The 26,810-nt window shown below is 38.4% G+C and overlaps 1 protein-coding gene across 4 annotated transcripts in view; it reads right to left on the reverse strand.

The window, feature by feature from the left end:
- Positions 1-26,810, reverse strand: part of LOC149565800 (factor of DNA methylation 1-like) — a 127,697-nt gene that overhangs the window by 82,845 nt on the left and 18,042 nt on the right. For 2 of the 4 annotated variants that reach the window (XM_089819296.1, XM_089819295.1), the window contains exon 2: positions 21,880-22,112. The exons of the other annotated variants lie outside the window; for them this stretch is intronic. The gene's annotated coding sequence lies outside the window, so the exon portion shown is untranslated. The remainder of the gene's footprint in view (positions 1-21,879; positions 22,113-26,810) is intronic. 4 annotated transcript variants of the gene reach the window in all.

Below are 26,810 nucleotides of genomic sequence, written 5' to 3' on the forward strand. Positions count from 1 at the left end.
ATAGAATCCTTAATATGAGAGTCAAACAAGTCAATATTGGTGTAACAAATGCCCAAAGGCTGCAATTTGAACCCAAATGTCATAATGACAAAGTCACAAAAACATAGTGATAGAATGTATGAGGCTGCCCTTAATCTGCATCTGCAAAAAATGCATCAAATTGAAGTTAGAGTCATTGGCACTATCAGGAATCGCCTTGTCGAATGGTATTCCAACCAATCCTTTTACGTCCCCTCTTTAGCATTTTAGGTGGCACCTTCTAAATCAACATCTCATAGTAAAGTTGGAGTCTGCCAATACTCTAAGTCTACTGATCCTGGAGTTGCAAAGCACTGTGCATGGCCACCAAATTCTCTGCTCTTCTAGAGGTCAGCCTATTCCTCTTAATAAATGAAGTTGCATGTTGACCAATTCTTCTCTGCAGAAAAAGAGCCAACAACTTGTGAAAGAGTGCAAATGGTGAGCACTTAAGCGTATCCTTGTCATGTCCACCATCCAATATGATCAGCTTGAGCGAATGTAATTCTACTGATCTTTGCCTTTTTCTTTGCTAAATGTTGAATCACAAAAATTAATGAAGGAAAGTCATTGTGTGCAAAATATATTCAACCCCCCTTGAATACATCTTTTGAAGGGCCTTCATCTTCCTGTATGTCAGCTCTAATCTTCATCATCACAAGAAGACAACCTACCAATCATTGGTGCACATCAATTGGGATATATGGTGAAGGCTGTCATATGAAGCGAGGTGTTCATATTGTTACACCAATACATCATAACAGGTTTAATATGTTACTCAAGAAATCCCAAATCAGAATCCCTACTAGAAATTGCTTGCTTCATTTTTTCCCAAGTATGCTATCAAACTTATCATAAATCTCTCAAAGACTAGAGGTGAGAGGTGTCCATATCAACATATCTAATGACATGTACGACAAATGAGACGAATGATATGCAAACAAAAAATAAAGAAAAAAACACAAGTTAGAAAATTAGCCATAGACATTTAACAATAACATCAGTGATCAATATATTAACAAAATCAACAGAAAATCAGATATTTCTTACCTCGCAGTGCACCACCACTCATCATTAAGGATCCTTTGTTTGATACTTTTCCCTCAACAATGTTTGAGGTAGACCATCTACTTGTCTCTGAATTGACCATCATCAAATGTACGACTTCCTATACCTCAAGCACCCCCTCTAACAAAATTAAATAACTGGCATACCTTGTATCCACAAGTTTCAGGGATTCCTTCTTCAAAAATACTACAAGTGAATTGTGGTGTTCGCAACTGATCATCTAAATATCTTTGGCTTTTACCACCACTTGTTGCATCAAATCTATCTTCCTAGTATCTTTCACTGCACTATTCAACATGGAGTCCAAAAAATATGCTTGTAAACACCCTCAATCATGCTAGCTAATTTGTTTTCAAAGTTCAATTAGTCACCGAATGCACAATATTTGAGGCCCTAAACTCCTCTATATCATAAATCAAAATAATAGATTGGAAGTTTGCATCTGTATGCTTCCCAAAACAATCAACATCTCTAAAAAGTAAAAGCCAACTTAACATATGACTATAATGTTGATGAGTGGTCAAATGTCTAATACCAATCCACCCATCCATGACAATAAAGAAGTCCATCCAAATCCAACTCTATCTCATGTACTCCATTGCCAAATCACCTTGGAATATTTCTTTATCAAGGAGCATAGTGGATAGTTTATGTTCTCAAGGGTATCGTATTAATAACTAATGAAGGCTACGTCTCTAAGATTTTTCTTTAAAAAGAATATAGAACATGGAATGGGCATGGAAAAAGGTGTCACAAGAAGACTTTTCCATGCCACATCTAGTGCCTACATATTGAACAAACCTACACCTGCACCCCTCCTCCTTTTGCACATGTGACTGAATTGTTGTCAATGATGTCAAACTTGTTCCAACCTATATCTAGAAGATGGATTAAATGTATGTAAGATGTGTTCAAAGCTATTATTAGCAATACATACATATGATAGGTGGAGATGCATCTATGAGTTATATCTAGTGATCTTAGGATGTTTTTGGAGCTTTGGATATAGTTTTTAGGTTTTCTGCACATATGTATGACTACTCACCTAAACAATCTATGAGACTGATTGTTGCTTTTGCCCCACATCTTGGCACATCAAAATATTTCCACTTGTGGTTTGAGAATGATGTAGATGGTTAATGGAGGATGTTATATTTCCGATGTTGTAGTCTGATTTGCTCAACAATTGATGTTACTGTGCTTAGTGCATTTGTCTATTAGAATAAAGTGCAACAATGTACACAAATACTTTGCATTCCTTACAGCCATATGTTTTTGGTGTTGCAACTTAATGATATGACTATGCTATGATCATGTGATAGTATGCTTCAAATTCGCAACATTTTTGAGGTTCACAATATCTTGTGACCTACATTATTAACAGATTCATCTTTAAGGGTTGACCCAAGGTACCTTGGCCCTCGCAGTAAGGTGAGATATTTATGGCAAAGGTTCAAGATCTTAAGAAGGCTTTATATCTTTTTATATAGTTTCATTTACCTTTTATGGGAATTGGAGAATGCATTTTGGGTTGACAAGTCTTTGTGTTACATGCTACATCTTGTTTGGCCAACCTAATGGATGTTTTTTGGTGTTGCAATGGATATATATTGGTAGCTATTCTTCTAAGAGTATGCGGAGAGATGGTATTACACGTGACTAAGAGATAGGTAAAAATACAAGAGATATTGTGAAATATTGGAGATTAACAGAGATTAAATCAGTAGTGGATACATGAACAATGAACTGTAATCAGCATTTTCGGAGTACGCTACTAAGAAGTTCAATCCATGTAATTCCTTGATATCAATTGTAATTTTTCTTGCTGTAAACAAAATATAATCTTCAATGTCTGCAAGTCCTTTTGTATCTCACCTTCTTGTGTGCAATTTCGCTTTAGGGAGTTGCGCACTTCCTTGGCAATGTGCCTAAATCTATCATCGTAATATTGTTCATCATGTAGTGAATGTGATTCTCACTGTGGTCTTCCCCACTTTAGCTTTTCCATGTAAAAATATTGGTGTTGTTATTCTCTTTTAGTTTCAGTTATTTAATTCTGCACGTGCATTAATTGGAATTTATGGTGAATAATCTATTTAGTGCATGTCTATTAACTGTAATCAGCATTTTGCGAGTGCATTGAATAAATTTGGACATAGAGTTGGTGAATGCAGGAGTCAAATCAGGTCACAACCTTTAATTGGTCAATGATATGCTAGCAATAAGTCTGGACATAAGGCAAAAAAATGCAATAGGATGATGGAATTTGGATATATGAATGTAAATATTGATAGAAATGTTCACTTTCAATGGATATTGCTTTGGATGCTGTGTGGGCTGATGCTAAATATATATCTAATGGCAGAAAAAGTTGGAATCGGAATCGTCCACTCCAAGGTCCTACATGTTACAATTGTAACAAATCAAGACACGATGCTCATTCTTGCAAAAGAAATAATGCCAAGAACATTGTACTGGAAAAGAAGGAAATCATTGTGAATAGGGAAAGAGAAAAGATGAAGAGAATTTGGGTCAAGAAATCTGTTTAGAAAGTAGAAGATTAATTCAGTGGATATGTCTATGCCCATTAGTGATACAAATGTTTCCTCCAAAAGCTAAATAAAGAGCTTGATCTAAGGGGAAGATTTATTTGAATATCTTAAGAACCTGCTTGTAAAGTGGATGCTAAATTGCTTTCAACATGACAAAGGATATTGAAGCATTTTGGGAGCAATTCTAGTCTTTCTAGAGATTTTTGGAAGACTTTGTGATCACTAGAAAATATAGAGCATCATCTTATTGAATGGAGCATTACAGTAAGATGCATTAATTGTGCAATACTGAGTTAGAAAAAGGATATATTGATCTTTTAGTTTTACTTTTACTTATGATTTCAAGAGCTTCTCATACAAAGAGTATTTTTTTATGCCCTAGTGTTTGTTGCAGAAGTGTTCATCACTTGTTATCATGGCTACCCTTTTCACACTTGAGACTGAATTTATAGAAAAAGGATATATTGATCTTTTCGTCTCACTACACACAATTTTGAGAGCTTCTTGTGCAAAGAGTATTTTCTTTGCCCTAGTGTTTGTTGCAGAAGTGTTCATCAGTTGTTATCATAGATACCACTATCACACTTGAGACTGAAGTAGAGCCACGACATGTGCTCAAGCCCCCTATCCATATGTGGCAACCAATATGGATCTAGATGGTGTGTTTTTTAATATCCCATTGGATGTAACTTACCATAAATCGCATAATCAATACAAGGGTCAAGTTTTCCCTTATAGAGTATGAAAATATTTTTCAATATATGCATGTCATCAAATAGTAATCAATGGAGAAAGATTTAATATTTATGAGCTGCTCCAAACTGCTGAAAATTTTGAAGAAAAAAAGGAAAATAATGAACCAATTTAGTTATGGATTGCTTATTACCTATTTAGTATTTTGCTTCATGAATGAACTCCCCAGTATAAAGGATAGGGTATGGGAAAAGTGTTCCCCCATTACCTTTCAAATTAGACAATATATTAGAAGTACCATCATGATGAAGATGTATATATAAAGTCATTATGGTTATAGTTCAAGGCTTTCCAAGAGAAGATTTAACAAAGGAATGGGCTCCTTAGATCTCTTAGAAAATATAAAGATGATGTTACTTTTCTAGTTGGCAGAGATAACTATTTCTTAGTCTATACAATCTAGAGTTGGCTAGATTCTTGAATTACCATACGGGATCAATGAGGAAGATGTAAAGAAGAATATCAAGATATTATTAAATTTGATGGTGGATCTAGAAGAGGAGATTCAGTACCGTAGGGGAAATACTAAGCAACATATTTTTGAAAAGATCAAAAAAAGGTCAAGAAAAGAGAATGGAGAATCTATTTACTAAAATTAGAAGTCATTTGATTGCAAAGACTTTTGGCTTTGCCGTATCTTAATAAGGTACCTCTAGTAAAACACAAAGATGAATGAGAAGATCTACTTTCGCCTCCCCTATGGAAATTTGCTCCTTCAAACCCCCTCTAAAAAATGCAATAAGTGAACAAAGAAAAAATACACCTAAGCACAAGGTTACTAAAGGAGAGGCTAGTTTGGAGCTAAAATTGAAAAGGTTGCTAACAAAAGCAGTACTAATGATGATGATAGGTTTAGTATACAAATGAGGACCATAAATATACCATGTACTCCTTTGACTAAAGAACTGGAAATAAAAATTGAAGCAAAGAAGGAAGTTGAAAGGAAGAAGGGACAAACACCTTCAATTGGCATAGAGTATCAACACATGAATTTGAATAGTTTGGTGAATGCTATTAGTGAGAACAATGATTTGGAGATGGCTATAGGTTAATATGATGATGCCTCTATTGTTGACAAGATAAAGATAAAAACAGCCACTATTAAGTACATGAATAGAAAGGAGCTACTATTAGGTACATGATGGATGTGATATTTAGAACAAGTTGTCCCAAGGATTGATGGATGCTCCAAACAAGAGGAAAGGGATGCATTAGTTAAGGAATCCAATCTCAAATCACATTTTCTAAGTAAAATATGTGATTCCTGGTCTAAGGAAGACAAAACTAAGATAAAGAAAATTCTTGGCAATCAATTCAAAACAAAGGAAAGAGTAAATTTTATCATGATAAGGACTGAAAGGATTGGAAGCATCTTGTGAAGTGAACAAGGGAAATGATAGAAGTCAAAGAAAAATTTATACAATTAGTGTGTTCCTCCCTTCCATAAATCAATACACCTATTGATAATATAGAAAATGTTGCTACAGAGACAATTCCAAATGTTCAGATGAATACTACTAAAGGTTTGGTTGTGGAATGACTAAAGTAAACTTTTTCTTCTCCTACAGATAACACAAATATTGATCCAAGTGAAGAAGAAAAAGCATTGGAAGACATGTCTACTCTGGAAGACATAACAAATGACATACTCAAGAAAAATATTGGTGGGGTTGTATCATAGAAGAATGAAAAGGCTGATAAGATCTCTAACAAGAAGAAAAGTATCGAGAAGTGGCAAGAACGACAAATTTTTGGAGAGAAGAATCAAAAAGAGGAAGCAGTAAGATAAGATAAATTTATTAATATCCAACAAGAGACTGCAATCAAGTCTAAGGGACTGAAAAGCATACAAGGCCACATCCAGCAGTGGGAGCACCAAACGGTGTCCATGGAAAGACAAAAACAAGAGAGCCTAGGAACTCCCCACCTGCAAGTAGTCCAAAACCAAAGATACAGTTTGGGGAGAAGGTGTGTGGGGAACTCGGACTGTCTCAAAGAGACATTGGAAGTAGGGTGATGTTGTCAAGTGAACGCTCTATGAGGTCTCACATATCTAACATGGTTCGAGGAAAGGGCAAGCAACCTCTTCATTCCTCAGTCGGGAGACCCCAAGGGTGAAGGAGGTGATAAGCTGGTTTGAAGTCTGTCTCGATGGGAACTAAAGCTTGAGGATGTGATCGCACAACCGCATGGCCTCCTGGATGTAGAAGGCAAGGCACCATTGGTCAGTGTAACTAAAAGAAGAGGACAAGCTCCTGCACCCCTTGAACAAGCAATGGAACCTCTACTAGATCTCATAATAAATGTGGCAACGAAAAATAAAATGGGTCTCTGTCTCCACCTCCTTAAGGGGGCAGAGCCAGCAAGTCTTATCCTCTCTATCAATCCGATGATCAGTCTGAACAAGTAGCTGATGGACGCCCACCTTAAAGGATCCCAATGAGATGCAGAGGGCATGGGTCCAATGGCAAGTGACATAGTGAGAGCAAACAATGATCCTATCCCGGATAGCCATATAGTGCTTAGCATAAAAAGCCATCCTCAAGCAGAACTCCCCAAAGGGTTTCTTGATATTGTGACGATATACTGTTTGTAAATGTCAATCCTTACATGCTCATTCAACTCGAACCAAGAAGGAAGAAGATGAGTGTTTACCGCATAGGTTAATTAAGAATTGCACACAGATAATGAACACGAACACAAACAACAAAGCTCTTCTTATTATTATTCGCATATGCCAGAACATTACATTATGCTTTCATGATAAGATCTGATGAATACAATGCTTCCCGAAGGGGTTATAAATACTTTCCGAAGAACTTTCCCGAAGGAGTCCGTCGGCCACATACAACATGTCGCTACATAATAAAAACCTTTCCGAAGGGACACGTCGGCTACATAACAAGAACCTTTCCGAAGGGACCCGTCGGCTGATACACAATTTCTACTGACGACATCATCCCCACCAAAAAGAAAAGTTGTCTCCTGACGACTATTACAAAATCTTTGAGACAAATCAACAACCAAAATACATTGACTGACTAACTGGTCTTCAACACTGTCACCTTAGCCAATCTGACATCTGACCTTGATAGCCACTTGTGCCGCTTTCTGCATTCCAATTCCGGGTACACTGAACCAAGTGTCGCTGTATTGCCTTCAATTGGATGATCAACTCCTCCCGAGCTCTCTACGCATCCACCAAGACAGCCTCACGGCCAACACCTACTCGCAGTGCCTCTAGTACATAGACACTCCATACCTGCAGCAGCTCCAAGTCTTCTCAACTGGTCAGACTCCCACGACTAATATCCGCAACGAATGGGGGTCCACAGGGCAGCGCCCCTGCGGGGTCCTCGGGCAGCGCCCCAGGTGCGTAGTACAAGGCGGGGTCGAGGGGCAATGCCCCTCGCCACCAAGACCAAATTAGCACTCTGAAACCCACAGAAAAATGCACGAAACACATCATTTCTATCATGTTCTGCCGATTCTACACTCTTTCTGGCAACCGCTAGTTCTTCCTCTACCCTGTGGCATCATCTGTTACTCATTCTGAGCATTCTTGATTTGTCGACGTTTTTTTTTTTTTTTTTTGCTTTTAAGAAAATCTCCTACCACCCTCTGCCATGTTACGCCAATTCCTTATGCAATAACCTGGAATGCCATTCAAAATCTGAATGCAATAACAGGTAGAAGCCATACGCCATATTTATCATTTATGCAAAACCCGTACACCATATTATACTGAAAATCCGTACATTGGCTGCTTCAAAAAATCCGTACGGTGACCATGTTGGAAAATCCGTACGATGGTTGTTTAAAAAATTCGCACTGAGACTCCCAAATTCCGTACAACAAATATCCAAGCTTTTTAACAAAACCGTGTGGTAACTCAACCTCCAAAATCTGTACGGTGACTGGCTCCCGGAATCCGTACAATGACTGGCTCCCAAATCCGTGCGCAGCCTTGCAAAGAAATTCCAAATCCGTACGGTGCCTATCTAACTGCATCTGGGAAATCCATACAGCTACACTACATCTGAAAAGTCCATACGGTGACAAGGACTCGAAAGGCGTACAGTGACTGCATAAAACCCGTACATAGCCTGCCTGCTAAACACCGTACGGTAGCCTTTTAAAATCCGTACACTGCATCTTCATCAGAAAATCTGTACGGTGAGCAATTACAAGCCATACAACGACTTTAGAAAAGCCGTACAGTTACCTCAGACATTCGTACGGTGACTTCTCGCACTTTTTTTTTTCCTCCACTTTTCTTCTTTTTTTTTTTTTTTTTGGGTAAGTTTTTTCAATAGAAAAGTTAATTTTCCCTTTGCCCGTCGACATGGTCTGCAATGACAAAGGGGTCGCCCGAAGGCCATTCTCTGATGCAGAAGTCTTCTGGCCGTGGTATACCTTCAGCTTCGAGCCATTCACCGCCTGAGGCACTTCCTATCCATCCAAAGTCTATAATTATATTGCTCCATTGTCCCCTATTTCCCGAATCTGATACGACCCGACCCACTTAACTTTGAACTTGCCTGGTTTGATCTCATTCCACTGTCTGAGTTGAAACCTGCTACGCCTGTTCTGTGTCATCTCCATATCGCCCAGTTTGTTCCCGAAGTTCGCTACCATGGACTCCATCAGCTGCCCCTTCTGTCCGTCAATAACACATTCACTCTGTACTGCTACAACTTTTATTGAACCCTTCCTCTTTGTTGCCTATGCAGACCGTATCATGTGTCTTCCTTGCTGCTGGTACCTTTCTGCTATATTTGTGGTTCGACATAATACTTTCTTCCGGTGCAGTCGTACAATAGTATCTTTCCTTCTTTTGGGTTCGTACTATATGTTCTGTCCTTCAGCTTCAGTCATACCCGCGTTTCCTTCTTCGGCTTCTCTGTGTTGCTTTGAACATTCATTTCCTCCGTCGGCTTCTCTGTGTTCCTTTGAACATTCATTTCCTCCTTCGGCTTCTCTGTGTTCCTTTGGATATTCATTTCCTCCTTCAGCTTCTCTGTGTTCCTTCGGACATTCATTTCCTCCTTTATTACCTTCGTCGATCCTTAGCATATTACAACTTGGAAAGAGCTCGTAATCCTCTATCTACCAGTGGTAAAGACCATTTACTGAATCCAAATCTTCATCTCCTTCCAATCGTAGGACTCCCTCCTGATCGAGTTCCATACTCTGCCTCCTCTCATCATCTTTTCCTTCGGATCTGACGATAGAGCTTCTTCTCCAACCATCTGAGTGTGTAGATCGATGACATACTTTCAGCCTTTGCTTTCGAGTGATAAAGTATTTTTCTTCCAATCGTGCTTTGCCTTGGCTTGTATCAGCCACCCCCAGCCCAAAATGGCATCATATCCTCTTCGCTTCAGTGGGATCACGACGAAATCCAACAAGAATGGTTGTGTTCCAATTATCACTGGTTGTGCTATCAGGACTCCCAATGGCTTGATTCCATGTTGATCGGTTGTTAACAACTGGAAGGTTGGTTGTCCCAACTTCTTCCAGGTATCCTCTGGCAGCACATTGACACCGGACCCTCCGTCCACGATCGTATCCGTTAGCACAGTCCTGAGAATGCTCATTTCAACAACCACCGGATAGCATCCGGATGAAAGAGCTAGCAGCATCGGATCTTCTGCACTTGCGCCACTTTCCTTCTCCTTTTTGTCCACTGTACTTGCTCCACTTTCCTGCTTCCTTCCATGTTCTCCTGGTAGTTGAGCAACGGGAAGGATGTTTGTTAGTGCCGATCGAAGCTAATGCATAGTGAGCAATAGAGCACTTATCTTGACGAGTATCTCGACTTGCAATAATTGTCATACAATGTTTTGTTCTGTGCAGTTCCGTACGAACGTACTTGACATGTCCTCCAAGTGTGTCGTTTCTATCTACGTTGCTCTCTGGATCTCTGCCCTTGCTTCCTCCAGCCTCTTTTTTTCCTCCGTCGAATTAGGGTATAGCTTCGCCTGCTTCTGAGTGATTGCCAAAACTTCTTCCTCGTCCGTCCCGACGGTAATCAAGTTTACTCCGAACTTTGGGCACTTAGCATCGTCATGATCGTCGGGTCCACACCATCGTCATAGCAACTTCGGTGTGTTCGTCGTTGTGCACTCTCGAGCAAAGTGACCCCACAGATTACATGCGCAGCATTGAACTATCAGCCGACCATTCGCATCATATTGAATTCGACTCCTTCCGCCTGTATTGTTGTTGCTGCTATTGTTGTTATTTTGACCGTGCCGGTTCTTTCTGTATCCGCCCGATGTGGCACCTTCCGTACTAGTGTTCCCGTTCCCTCCTGACGGGGATGCCTCCTGCGTGAGGAACACTTGCTGTGGTGTTCTTGATTTCAGGTTCAAAGGACATTCCTTTACCGAGTGTCCTAGAATATGGCAAATCTCACAAAATTGATCTTTTGGGCAAAATCCCTTCGTATGGCCTTCTTTCTTGCACTCCGTACACCATAGGTCATTGCCCTTAGTCTCCTTGTTCATGTTTTTGAACTCTTTCATCATCCGAAGCATGTCCTTCTGCAGAGCACGGACTTTCTTGCTGCTGCCTTCATCGTCGCTGCTATCTTCTCCTAAAAGCTCGTCGACATCTGAATCGGATGAGCTGGTCTTCTTTTTTGTCTTCTGGTCAATTTCGAGGTTCATTGCCCAATTGTATGCTTCAATATATGTTAATGGTGGCACGATCTTCATCTTTTTCCGCAATTTTGGGTGAAGGCCTTCAATGAACCATCTTTTTTGGAGCCCATCTGCCGGCTTATTCTCCATTTTACTAATTAAGTCCTTCAACCTCCTGGCGAAGACCCATACTGTTTCATTCTTCTTTTGCTTGGTATTGAATATCTCCGCTACAATTTCATTATCGTCGCACAGAAGTTGAAATTCTACAATAAACTCCTCCTAAATGTTATCCCAACTGTTTAACTTTTGTGGATCAGTATCAGTAAACCAATCAATCGCAACACCCCGTAGGGTAGCGGGAAATTGTCGGATCCATTCGTTTGTATCTGTTATGCCATTTGCCCTCCAGATCGTTTCACATGTTTTACAATGTCGAATGGGATCAGTTGCTTCATCACCATCAAATTTAGGCAACTTTTCCTTCGGACCTGCCATTATCACTGTATGTTGAGGGTTTTGTTGTGTACCTGCGTTGTTTTGAGCACCCGCGTTGTTCTAGACACCCGTGTTGTTTTGCACACCCGCGCTATTTCCAACACCCGCGCTGTTCTGCACACCCACGCTGTTCCGCACACCCATGTTTTCGGCTTTCACGCTGTTTTCGACTTTCGCACTGTTTTCAACACCCGCACTATTTTCGACTTCCGTGCTGTTTTCAACACCCGCGTTGTTTTCGACTTCCGCGCTGTTTGGTGAAGAAGAGGGTTCATCAACCGAAGCTGTTTGTTCCGGAAGTATATCTCGGACAAAGAGATCACTCCACGCTCGTGCTCCCTCGGCACTCCGAGCCGTGCGAGTCGATCTCCTTCTGTCAGGATTCTTTTCCCGTGGCGTATGCAGGTTCAGAAACTCCTCCCTCGCTTCTTCCACCAAATCAAGCCGTTGTCATGTCTCCTTCAACAATCCTTTTGCACTCCTGTTGGCAATCTTCCGGAATCTCCTTCGGCGCTCTGTCTGCTGAGCCAAAATTAAATTTTTCTGCGCAATGCGTATGTCATTTTTTTCCTTCAGCTTATTCTTATCTTTGTTCAACTGACTCGGCATTTAATTCATATCCGCCTGCCTACGTACCAGGTCCATCGGGCAATGGCACCAAATGTTTACCACATAGGTTAATTAAGAATTGCACACAGATAATGAACACGAACACAAACAGCAAAGCTCTTCTTATTATTATTCGCATATGCCAGAACATTACATTATGCTTTCATGATAAGATCTGATGAATACAATGCTTCCCGAAAGGGTTATAAATACTTTTCGAACAACTTTCCCGAAGGAGTCCGTCGGCCACATACATGTCGCTACATAACAAAAACCTTTCCGAAGGGACCCGTCGGCTACATAACAAGAACCTTTCTGAAGGGACCCATCGGCTGATACACAATTTCTACCGCCGACAATGAGCGGTGGCATCTAATGAGAACTAAAAGGGGGGAAGATGGTCCATCAAGATCCCAATCGAACTACGAAGAGAAGAGGCATAGGAAAACCAACAATGAGCTCTTCCAATGCAGCTAGAACCAACCACAGCCTCAAAAGAGCAATAGGCCAAGAAAGAATATTTGTGGTGACCCTCTAAGGAATCTACAAAGCCTCGAAGCCAATGAAGATACCAAACCAAACCAAACATAGTCCCAAGCCTAAGAGGATAAGCACTGAACTCACCTAATATGATACTGTGAGGGGTGGACCAATGACATCCGATAATGTGCTGAAGGAGGATTTGGACTCTCAACCATGGCCCAATCGGACTCAAGGAGAGAGTGCTCCCAAACAATAGAACCGTAAAGGACAGTCGATCTAATCAAAGATTCCATAAGGGACATCTTTGTCGTAGTATTCTAAAAGTGATGCATGAAGCACTGTCTCTCTAAATAGCCAAAGAACTAGGCCCCTTATTGACCCGAGGTTGCATTGCAAGTCTCAAGCTGAAGTGTGGCCTAAAGAACATAACCACAAGTAGGTATAGGAGAAAGTGATCTCAATCTCATCCCCCTAAAAATGGAAATACACATGTAAAGTCTTCAAAAAGTTGAAAACCGTCACTCTAATCTTGCCTAGATTCACCACAAGTTGTTGCTAGGAACAAAAGAAGGCCAACCATCAAGCCACCTCTAGAGCCCTAGTTGGGAGGAAGCAAAGAGAACCAAGTCATCGACAAAGCAAAATGGATATCAAAACCTGGTGTAAGTAGTAGCTATCACTCGGAAGTGAGAAGTCACAGAGGAAGGCCTCAAACTCATCAATGAATATACTGAAGAGAATAGGGGAGAATGGACATCTCAATGGTGCTCTAAATGGGGTCTGTGAAACCTTATGGAGTCCTTAACTTGCCAACCACTCTTATATAACCTCATGACAGTCGTCAATAAAGTCTCAAAAATACCAATGTCCCTAAGTCTCTGGAAGAGGGTTGTGCGAGGAAAAGAATTGGACACTTTGTGAAAGTCAACAAAGCAGCAACAGACTTTCGTCGAGTAATGGTGAGCCTCTTAATGCTAGTTTAAAGTGTCGAGACATGGTCCATAGTCTAAAAATCGGTACCAAAACTAGCCTGCCCCCTATCCGACATTGTCAATTATCAAGCTCTCTAGTTAGTATATTGTTCAACACAATGGCGTAAAATTTGGCAAACATGTGCCCAACCATGATGGTCCTGTAGTTTTTGGGGTTCAAGACCGACCTAGTCTTATGAATCAAATAAATAACATGTAGTGACCAAGAATCAAGAAAGCAAGTACAAACCACTCTGTTAAAGAGTGTAGTGAGAAGGGGGATCAAGATGGTAATACCAAGTTTGAAGAGCTTTGCTTCTAAAACTTTATCATTCATTGTCTTGCTACTGTCCATGTATCTTGCTACCTCACTAATATTGAAGAATGTGAGGCAATGAGGTGGAGAGTGGGTTTGCCCAAGATCTCATAAAGAGAGGAGGTGTGGAAAACTAGGGAGCTATGATCTAGGGTGGAGAGGGGGAGGGAGTCGAGGGAGCCATTATGTCACTCGACCAATGCAAATCCATATGAATCTAACCAAACTGTCAGAGTTTGCCACCAAAGCCATGTTGAAAAGGCTATTCCTAATCAAACAGGCAATCCCACCGGATCCACTGTTCCCATCGAACCACTAACCTCATCCCTGACCACAAGCAACCCCTAGTAACCAAAGACTCCTGGAAGAGGACAAACAGGGCTCTCATGCGCCTATGTAACAAGAAGAATATCGGCAAACCCAAGTGCATCTTGAAAGAGATGTAGGAAGGACCATAAGGAACCATTTCCATTCTAATAGTAGACAAGCAACAAACGAGAATAAGGTTCTATCGCATCCAACTATCACTGTGACTGTTATTTGGCCTTGGCAGCCGACCTCGATTCCCACCCAGGAGAAGGGGAATCTAGAATAACAGCCCAAATCCCATTTCGCCTAGCCTTGGCTGCCAAGCCCTAAGAATGTCTCAACTCTATCACCTATACTCTAGTGAGATCCTCATCAAGAGAGATCTTAGTGAAACAAGGAAAGAGCTTCCTTCTTGCCCTAAGAAACTACATATGGTCAACAAGTGCGAGAAACCTAAGATAGAGAGTGTCATCCTGTCTAAGCCAGCCCTTGTCAAGTGTAATAACTAAAATACTCAATCATTGAGAAAAGAGGAACCTCTAGTGTAAGGATCAGCGGAGGAGGAAGGCCCCAAACCCTAAGGCTAAGTTCTCAAGCTTGCTTAATACGCTCATCAACCAACTTGGCTTGGATGAGCTCCTCAACAACCAAGAGTAGATCCAAACTAGAGTTGTTACAAATAAAGGCCCAAGATTTTAACTATTACTCAGTTTTGGATGCAAGAGAGGTGTTAGTGAACAAATTGTCCTTCGAGAAAATACGTGCAAATCTGACCCCGAATGCCCAAGTGAAAGGACAAACTAACACCAACAGTTGGATAGGTTATCATGGATTGATAACCTTCCTCTGAATTTTTATCGGGTACAGCTCCCCGTGTGAAATGTTCAATGAATTTAAATATTCTGCACTTTTACCCGAAAGTACGAAAGGATCTCTCAAAGATTCTTAGATCGTGAGGTATCGATTATTTCTAACAACAAAGAGATGCTTTAACTAATCTACAGAAATGAATAATAACACTAATGTGCAGTAAAGACAGTAACCAGATATCTAGAACTGATAAATCAAGATTCACAAAGTAATACTGACTTAACATGCCTGAACACAAGGTTTCTAAGCCATATTCAAGAAGATACATATATAGACATCAAATCTCTGTATGCACAAAGTCATGCAAAAACTAAAACACCCATATCATATCTACCAATTACTGTCATTACAATATCTGTCTATCTAAAACTCTAACCATTCTACCCTCCCCTTTGCAGCAGCATAAAATCTCCTGTAAGGAAAAAGCAGAACTCTCAGCCCAAACTCTCCTGTACTGCAACACCAAAGTCTCCCCTACAGAAAAGAAGTGGAACCCCCAGTCTTGTTTTCACTGCCCCTTTTATCTTTTTTTTGTTGTCGGTTCTTGTTCAGCTTCCGATAACTGATTCTTGAAAATCTTTATAATCATTCCTGTGGAAACTTTTTAATTTTTCTCCCTTTCTTTAGGTGTTTACATCATTATAAAAATAGTCTTATATCTTTGCAAATTCGTGGCCCCTATGGTATACTCATGTTGACAGGTGGCATTTGCTGGTGATGATGTTCTGTCATGATTTTATAACTGCCTTTGACAGTTTTGACAGTGTCCCACTCAATCAGTCGTAACTAATTAACTAGGAATGAGTTTGAAAAACGCTTTGGTCAGATCATGCATAACTTGCTTCTTAGAAACATATCTGAAATTGAGCCAAATCCAACGGTTTGATTGGAAGTTATGGCCCACGCACTGAGACCCAATTTGATTGTCTGCATTCTGTAATTGCTGTTGCTGAGCTGATAGAGGCGTGAACAGAAACCCATAACTCTTGATCCATACTTCATCTCATAAAAATCTTTGGAGAAGATTTAGATAACTAGGTTTTCCAACAAATATCTTAAATTCAGCATGATCCAACGGTTGGATTGAGAGATATGGCCCTCGAAATATGACTATTTTCTGCCATCTGCAATTTATGACTGTTATTTCTGATCTGATAGTGGTGCAGTCAAGAACCCGTAACTTTTGATCCATATGAAATATGACAAAACTCTTTGGTGAAGATTTAGAGAACTAGGATTGCAAACACATATCCAAAATTGAGCTCAATCCAACGGTTGAATTCTGAGATATGACCCCCGAAATATGACTGTTTTTCTGCCATCAGAGAATCCAGGATTTCTTCTGCTTGTATATGTTTGTTCCATTTTAAGATGGATGAATTCTAATGTAAGCTCATTGTATGTCACTTGAGATTGGTTTGGCCTTCTAAATACTTTGGTTTCTCAATGTCCAATTCCCATAATCCATTATAATTCTATGCTTTGCCTCGAAAGGATCTTCCATCATGATTGAAGAAATCAACAAAATATTGAATAAGGCTGAACATTGCATTTGGAGACCACCAAATCATCTAAATACTAAGATTACCAAGCCTTCTAAATACTTTGGTTTCTCAATGTCCTTCCATAAGGCTGAACATTGCATCTGGAGACCACCAAATCATCTAAATACTAAGATTACCAAGCCCCTAAAATGGATTCTGAGTTTGTAAAACTTCTTATGTAGACTGATATCGAAAATGACAGGTTCTATGCTTTTGAAGTTTTGTGGTTGAACCCATCGAAATAGATCTTCATCTTGATCTACACTTCTGCATCCTCTGAAACTATTATGCTGGCCGAAATTGAATTATAAGCAGTGATTGGATTTGAGTACTAAGTTGAACATAGATTCTTGACCATTCTAAATTAACCAATCTGCATTTTTGAACCCATTTGAACTGTTGAACTGCTTTGAACTACTTTGAACTTCATTTCGAAGTGGTTCAAAAACTCTAAATCTGAATTAAATGGTCCTTACACCTCTGCACCGGATCATAGATCTTGAAGACATTGAATCTGAAACCTGTCTCTGAATTTGCATATTAAAATTTCTGAACCACTTTGCATCTTTAAGCCACTGAACTGATCTCCATCTTGACCTATATCTTTGCACTTTCTCGAAACTGTTGAATTGGCAGAACCTGGACCTAAATGATGAGATTCTGAAATTGTTGAACTAAACCTACTGAATGAACAATTTGGACTATTGGACCATTTTGAACTGCTTTGAACTGCTTCGAACTTCAATTCGAAGTGATTCAAAGAGGTTCAACCTCTGAAACTGAAAGTTTTAAAACTGAGACCACCTTGGGTACTAACAAGAGGTTTGTTCAATAACTAAATTGACCTACTGATCTTGAATCTCCTAAACTTGTGCCTTGTCCGCATCAACCAGTTGTCTAAGGTTGGTAGAGGCACTATCAAGAGTAGAGAAGAAGCCCACAACTTGTAACTTTAGTTTTGTGAAAGTAGAAGAGAGAGAATGGACTGAGTCCTTAAGCTATAAATTCTTTGTTTCCAGCTTGGCCATGCAGTCCACAAGTCAATGGTAAGTGATTAACATCGATGGAGAATCCATGATGCACAAATAGCCCAATCAACCAAACCAATCAATGGTAGGAACTATTGAAGCAACAAAAAGCCCAACATAGGAGTTGCTTTATGGTGAATAAGAATCCATGAATACCTCGGATAGCCACTGCAATCCCCAATGAAGGTATTGCCTTCTACCAAGGCAGTTTGAAAGTATTAAAGTTCCTTTTGAATGCAAAACGGTGCAGTGATCAACCTTCACTGAAGTTGTGGGGCCACCTATTGTCTTGTATTTTGCCACCACAAAATGTAGGTAATAGTACAAAACTTTTTCAACTTAGTTTCACATTTCTCTAAGATAGTTCATTATTTAATTGGCCAACGTTGATCAGTCAATCAACCCCAATTTGCATAATGAATCCTTTTACTAAAGGCTTTCGTCAAATCCTTTTCGTTATTTATTTTATTAAGCCTGCGCTTGATTTTTTAAGTTGTCAACGCCCCTTTTTGCATTTTGTGTTTTTTTTGCTTTTAGTCTTTTTGGTTTTTTCCAATCCCAGCCTTTCGGTTTTCTCTTCGATTTGAAATATCTTAGGGCTTGATCGGACTTCGCAGTCAAAATATATGATCATTTAAGTGCTGAAAAAGTGTAATCTCCAGGCGCAATTGCATATGTAAAATATCATGATATATTTTAACTTTGACATTCACTTTTTGAAAAATATAACATAAATTAATTTTATGTTTTTAAGTTACTTTATCACTTAAGTGACTCTAGAACACTTTATGTTATATTTTTATGTTGAGTTGCTTTTAAATTCTTCACTTAAGTGACTTTATTGACTATATAGTTTAATTTATTTTTTAGAGTTACTTTAAGTTTTATTTTAAAACATCTAAGTTAAATATTACTTTTTGAATAATATTTACACATGATATATAAACTACACAGTGTAAATATTATTTTTGACCCAATTAAGTAATATTGACTCCAACATCAATTAAAAATGTGCTTCGCTGGTCTTTAAGTTGTGCAAACTCAACTTACATGTTTTTATGCAAAGACATTCCTAGAGTGTGATTTGCACTAGAAAATGCATGCAATGGACTTCCTAGAGTCCACTTTGCATGAAAAATCTCCTTTACACGTAAATCATTTTACATGTAATTGACTCTTGAGAGTGCAATTTGCACTAGAAAGGCATTTTATGGACTTAGTCAAATGAAACTAAGTTTTTTAAACATGTAATGGTCATCCAAGGATACGATTTGCATTGAAATGGCTTTTTACATGTTAGATGCTACATGTAATGCCTTCTACAGAGTGCAATTTTGCATTCTAATACACGTAATCGCATTCCTTGTGGTGCACGACACCTAGGTGACTTGATAGGTGACATGAAAAGGTGGAAGGAGGCATATGATGGAAGACACAGGGTGATGATTCACCTCATTCAATAATATTGGTTTTTGTTTGTTTGTAATAAGGATGGTCCTATTGTATGGTCAAGGACTCAAGGTACTTAAGGTATTCATATAAACCTAAGTTGACTTAATCCTAAGGATCTTGCATTTTGCTTGTGTAGGTTGAAATGAAATGAGTTTTCCTAACGTCCATGAGACTAAAGGTCTATGGGACCAAAAAAGGGGGGTCCACTAAATATTCTACTGAGATTTTTCTAGGCTATCCCTTCTTTTGTGGAGTTGCATTAGCAAGGCGGCCACCTTGTGAAGTCTTGGCCCCACAAAAAGCTCTTTTGTACTGTTCACTTGTATTGTGTCCCTGAATTGGACCTGGATGTCTCTGTATGCCGTACATTCCTTTACATAGTGTCCTTCTGTCTCCACTGTGCCTTCGTTACAAAACCCACAAATTCTCTCCTTCCACCTTTCTTTAGTGATCTTCCATCTATCGATTTCGCACCTTAACTAATGTGAACCAGACCTCTGCTAGGCTATCAAGATTCTTGCGTTACCTCTAATGTCCGCTCCTAGGTACTCTGTCACCGTGTTTGCAGGTGTGGTTAATTCGTTGACATGGTAGGCCTTTTTTCTACCTATCTAATTTGTCCACATGGCAGTCCTAACTTTTTCTAATACCCACCTTTTTATCTCTGTGTTGGTTTCTGGGCACTCTTGATATTCAATGTTCCACTTGTTGAGCCATTTATTATTTTGTTTCCTCCATGTCTTCATTCGACAGTCTAGCTTCTCCTCAACCACTAACCTACGCCAGCAGTTAGCCTCCATCTTTTCTACTTTTTTTTTAGATAATTGAGCAAGCAAATAACTGTGTAGGCTTTCACCGAGAACATGCCTACTTCAGCCAAAAGAATCTCATAGGGCACCGTTGATTTGACTTTGACGTTGGTAGTGATGAAATATTTTTGAATTCTTTCTATTTGTCGTCATTTATGGTTTAATACGCGGATCCCCCATATTTTGCTGCTGTGTAGTACAACCGGGATCACCAAAAGCCCAAATAGGATTTTCCTAGTCTTCCAATCCCACAACTCTACTTTCCTGCACCTATTCAGAAGGAGGTGGGAGGCCTTCCATCCCACTTGTATCCTTTTTGATCTGCAAGTTTCCCACCCTACCTGATAATGGAAGTCAACCCCTAAATACTTGTATTCTGTCACGATTTCTAATGTGTCACCCTTAAATATGAATGCATGTTGTTGTTGTATGTTCTTCAAGGAGAAGATCATGATTTTGGTGTTAGATGTGTTGACTTCCATCCCTACCTCTATGCAAAAGGTCTCTAGTTTACTCAAATGCTCCCTCAAGCCTCTAGCAGTCTTAGCGATGAGGATGAGATCATCCGCATAAAGAAGCAATCTAACCACATAACCAGTAAGTTGGATACCTTCCACATTGGCCTTGTTTATCCATTCTTCCAGCTTGTCTATATAAAGTCCAAACAAGGTAGGGGAGAGAGGGCATCCCTATTTGACCACAATGTTACTCCCGAAGCACTCTGACATGCCCTCTTTAGTTCTGATTTTTGCTTTAACCTATTCATATGCTTGTAAACAGAAGCTCTGTACCCAAAAGAGTATCCAAAGCCCTAGTTTGTTAGTCAAATTTTTTGGGCAAATTTTGAGTTGCTGTCCTAAAACTAGTAAAAGTACTACTAGAGGATTTAGGCCTCTTAAGTGCATTTTTGCATTGTGAAAGTTGGGGAAGCCAAACCTTTGTGGAAGTCTAATCCTTAAAGGTCCCTTGAAGTGTTCCAAGTGTTGGTTAGGTTCAAGGAGTAGAATAATGACCATTTCTTTGTTTGTACCCATTATATCCAAGGTTGATCCTTAGAATCACTTGATAGAAAAGTTGTCTTGTAGTGTGGAAGGTTGTGTAGAACCTTGTGATTATTTGGTAGATCGTTCAAGGGAGTGTTGTGGACTCTAGGAAGAATGAATAAGGTAGAAGTACCTTAAGGCATTGAAGATTGTGGATTCATTTACCTTTTGTCATTGATCTCTGCATCACCAAGTCCACGATTTTTCCTTCCAAGGCCAAAAATGCCCAAAGAATATTACATATTGCATATTTTAAAACATACACTTCTTCAACTCCATTTACATGCATTTTAAGCTTGTGTTTGCCCATGGAGAGTGCGATTTGCTTTCCCAACCCTTAAATGTATGCATTTTGAACATCTATAAACTCCTCCATGGAGTGTCTTTGGGCATTTTAATACATGTAAATGCTATTGGAGACCATGGTTTTGCATCTTGAAGCCAAAAATGACTCATGCTTCGACATTTGGAGAGCATGTTTGTAAAATTCAAATTTTCTAGGTCTAAATATCATCTAACATGAGCATAGAATACAGTTATAACTTCAATTTCATAAGAAGGCAGTTACATCATTCATGTTCATGTGAAGAAGATTTACCGTTAAAGTCAGTTAAACAAAAAAATTTAAACTAAATACTTGTATTACCTTTTAATGAAATTACTTCAGAAATTGAAATCACATACCTCGGAAAAACTGAGACTGAAAATCATCCAAGTATGCTTCTGCAACCACCCATGTTAGTCCACAAATACACTAACAATTTCTCATATCAACTGCTATCTCAAAAAAAAACCATTTGATGAATACATCTAAATACCACTATAACTTAAATTAGGACATCACATTACATCTTACCAATTAGGGCATCAATTATTACCAGTTTATTTAGGGCTTCTGATATTGCTTACCACTTAGGGCTTCCGCGACCACGGATTCAACTTAGGGCTTCCGCAACCACGGATTTTATCTAGGGTTTTCCGCGACAACGGATTCTATTTAAGGCTTCCACAACCATGGATTCAACTAGGGCTTTCAATACCACGGATTCAGTTAAGGCTTCCATTACCACTGTATCAATTAGGGTTCCAGCTGTGTCACAATCAATTAGGGCTTCGGATTTATTTTCCTTCCATTTGCTTATCTGTGACAATTTCTCAAGATTAGATAATTACTTATAATCAATATTCATATAAATGAAAACAATTCACAAATCAATCCAGGGGTAAAATAATGATAACAATGAATTTAACTCAATTCGATCTTACCTTTTCATAATAAAAATGATAATACCTACTTTTGATAACAATCGAATGCATAGCTTACTTTTTCTAACTCATATCCGACATCTTGAGAGAGGTGAAACATTGTCAGGGGCTTTACCACCCAACCTCCGACCATAATATATCCCCTCACGATCTCCAATGAGAAAGGCCCTCCCTACCCGGAATTGACAGGGAACATCTTACCAATCTTTGGACATCAAGATATACAACATGTCATATGACTTGGCAACAGGGGATCATCATAACAGGAATTTGCATGAGTTAATAAATATTAGTTGGTTTAGATAAGAATGTATAGATCACTGATTTCATTCTTGCATTTCACTTTCATAGGTTCATCTACACCTCACCATATTCAGGCCATCAGGCCGGTGATTCCTTGGTGTCTGATCATTTAACCTTTACTGATATGACATGTACCTTATTCACCTTATTATAGCTGTAAGCCTGGCAAATTCTTTGGTACTCTGTTCATGAATTCATGTCCCGTTAATAGCATTCCAGACCTCAAAATACAAAGCAGCATTGAGAGTTTATAGCCCAATTGTGTAACTATGGAAGCCAGTAATAAAAGAAATGATTGGTCACCTCTTAAATTGTTTGAACATTAGAGTCAATACTTTCCAATGAAAAAGCAATGGTATATAGACAACACATATTATATGAAGAAAATCTGAGAAGATGGAGCCTGATGAATGTATAAATAGCAATCTTGTGGCAGACATTTACTTATAGTTTGTCAAAGTGTTGTCTAAAGGAACCATGGAACAGAAAGATAAAGACGAACAACAGAGACGTTCATACATATCGCACATAATAAAAGCTTAAACAAAATCAGAGATATATACGTTGAATATGCCATCTGGATACATATATTTGATACACTACCAACGATGAAGACTAAGGAAAATAAGACACTAGGTAATAAACAAAGTATCGAGACCTTCAAATATTTGTTGTGGAAAAGCCACGTCATGTATTTCCAAAGCAACGTAAGTGTATTTATGAACCAGCATACATATATTTTACAGAACGATAACATATTCTACCATATGTGGAATCTTTTGAGTTCAAACCATTATAGAGGAAAATAATGAAAGAATTTAATCAATAAATAGCATGTGTCATCAAAGATTTCCACGATACCTTCAGACATTTATATATATAACTTAGCGTATCAGAATGTATAATAAGAGGCCAGAGCATTGGGATGGCAATCTCAATACATTACAAGTGATATGATTGTCGTTTTATAACCTTCTATCAACTTCAAGTTCGTTCCAATTCATCAGCGAAGAGTTTTGATCCCAGTATTTTCCTCTCTCTATCCACAATCTTGTACAACTGAGAACTTTCGATTAGATATTGGCACAGAGGAAAAATAAAAATGAATGCCTCGATCTTGAATGTGTGGCTCAATTAAAATGGAAGGCTTGACTATACAGCTTCCTACAGTTACAAGAACCCATATGATTCCAATCGACTTAAATCCCCAAGGAATAAATCAATTAAAAAGAGAAGAAAACGATTAAAAAGAAAAGATTACAACATAGTTCCAAATATCAAAATATTAAATTGGTTTCCAACCCAAGATGATCATTCGGTTACCAAATGTTAAATTGACTAAAAGAAAAGAATAAGAAGTTGGAAGGAATTGGAAAATTAAAATTTGAAGATTATAATAATACAATTATTATAATTCGATCATTATTATAATGTACAATTATTAAATTATTGATAAATAATAATGGTGCCAAATCATTTGATTATATTTAAATGAACATTTATAAATAATTATTAAAAGTACTATGACAAGAGGTAATTTAAAATCCTTTAAATTACAATTTATAAATAATTTAATTATTTTTAATTAATTAATAAAATCAATTATTTCAATTAAACTAATTATTAAAATAACTCATGCAAGTTCCACAAATGTATTCTGGCTAGGTCCTTTACCCATTTGCCCAGTGATGGTGACGCCCTGCCTAATTCTTTTCTGACAATGCTTCCACCCCTTCGGCATACTCCCTGCAAGAATTTTCTCCGTATTATAAATTATATAATCATAAATAATCATAACACTTAACCTTTCATCCTAATTTCATGAATTGGCGATTAACAATCAACTAACATGTCATCTTCTCTTGAAATCATAAAGACCGACTAACTTACCATTTCGCCAAATTACATCAAATTAAACTATCAACTGACTTCATGCGAACCTCAACGGCTATATTTCAAACTAGGTCAAAAATTGGGATGTAACAATGTTCTTGACAAAAACACACAGATTTCTCCCTTCTCAAGCAACAAAATCCATCATAAGGGGGGCATTTTTTAGTTTTAATGCATACAAATGCATTTGGGGCTCACGATTTTGCATATCTAAGACAAAAACGACCCAAAGTTTTACATTAAAAAGGGTACATTTTGGTTTAAAATGCCCAAAAATCAATGTTTCCAAACCATAAACATACATGCATTTGGAATAGGCATTTTGATTTTTGGATGCATGATTCATCATCTCAAGACCGCATTTTTGCTCTATTTCTCCAAAAAAGACTCATTTGGAGGGCACATTTTTACGCAAAAACATCCCAATAGATGCAATAGATCAAAAACATCTTGCATTTGGAGGTGTAAGATCACAGTTTTGGCATTTACATGTTAAAACACCTCATTCTTTGACATTGGAGGATCACATTTCCAAGCTTTGGAATAGTCGAGAGTTGTTTGGGAAATTTGAATTTGGAGGAAAATCATTCATTCCAACTTCTCTATTTTCCACATTTGGCTCTTTGAGCTCCAAGTAGGTAGAAGATTTCAACTTTGCTTGTCTTTTCTTACTTACTTTTCTGCTTTGTTGCATTTTTTGGCTTATCTTTGTCCATTTGTTCAAAGTATGCCATATCTTTTGCAATTTTTCTTTAAATAAGTTGAAATTTTCTCAATTGCAAATGCTTTAAAATCCACCCACACTCCAAAACAGGTTTGCATGTAGAAAAACATCTTGAAGTTTGTCATGTCCAAGTAAATAGCAAGAGGTATATTTTTGTTTAAATATTTGCTTGTTTTGTTTTCCTTTTTTGGAACAAGTTGTGAAATTCTACCCAAGAATGCAAGTGCATCCATGTCTTTTCACCTTTCGTTTTTCCATGTCAATGCATATTACGTCCATTTTCCTACACATGCAATTACATCCCCCGAACCCAATTACATGTGTACCTCAAGTAATTGCTACATGTAATTGCCTCTGGAGAACCTGAATTTGGTAAAAAGTCACTCTTTCAAATACCAAAGTCATCATTTCCACGCATCCCTATTCACCTAGCTTGCATTCTTGGCCATACAAATGAAAACCCATCATTGCTCACATGCAATCCATCCTTCTAAGTCCAACTTTGGTGCTTTCCATCCAAATACATATACTTTTCGGTTCATTTCCAGCCATCACATGTGTTCCATGAGTGTCTAATCAATACTCCAAACACCTTGTTCATTCATAGAGCCGCCATCCACATTCAAAATCTCAATGTTTGCATGGATCCAATATCATTGGAAGATGTTTTCATCTTTATGTTACGATGTACCTTTTAAGATATGTCAGAACTTCTTCAAAGAATGAAGACATCTAGAAAAGAAGGTGTGCTTTGAATCAAAACAAGCAATAATTCATTTGGTCTCCATTTTCCCTATGGTTGTCCGAGAACCTGAGTTCGTGTGGGAATGCACCAAGAACTTTGCTTAAAAAACAAAACAAAAAAGAATCAAAAGGTGTTGATGGAAATTTGTTTGGAGTTCACATCCAGACACAATTGAGAAGGTTTTCAAAGTGTCAGAGACTCTAGAATCTACCAATCTACAAAGGAGAATGCACGACAACTCGAATGAGAAAAAGCTTGATCACATCAAGTTTTCAAATGACAATTAGAAACTCATCAAAGAGCATGAAAAGCTGCAAAATATAGGAATCTGCGATCTCGTGCTCATCACGAAGTACAAGGCTTTTGTTCATAGTCTATAGGATTGACTCATTTAGAATTAACAGTTTCATCTTTTCTTCAAGTGTTTTCAAACTTTGTAGATGCAAAAGATGGATTGCATGTAATCCAATCACATGTAAAACAATCTCATGTAATCTGATTACATGTTCTCATGACATGTAATCCAATAATTTTTCTCACCTAGTTTCACCGTGTCAAAGTTTGCTAAGTTGCTCCCACTTTTTCCTCCTTTTTCTCACTTCTTTTCCTATAAGGGTTTGTTTGGTTTGAGGAAGATGACAAGAATTGGCTTTTTCAAAATCCAAATTTGAAATTTTTTGCGTTTGTTTCCAGATCAGCAAAATCGAATTACAATACCAAACTTCTAATTTTGTCTCAAAACCAGGGTTTCTGACGACCTACTAGCAAGTAAGAATTGAAAATCAAAACCTGGTTATGTTTTTTGAGGAGAGTAAAAACAATAGATTGGACTGCTTTTTGAATTCTGTCTGCAACTCCAAGCTTACGCATAAAAATGTGTCTTCACACTCATTTTCTAAGTGAAACAAA

The sequence above is a fragment of the Cupressus sempervirens genome, chromosome 3, assembly GCF_028749045.1.
Source record: "Cupressus sempervirens isolate cs-2001-9-10 chromosome 3, ASM2874904v1, whole genome shotgun sequence".
In the NCBI taxonomy this organism is placed as follows: domain Eukaryota; kingdom Viridiplantae; phylum Streptophyta; class Pinopsida; order Cupressales; family Cupressaceae; genus Cupressus; species Cupressus sempervirens.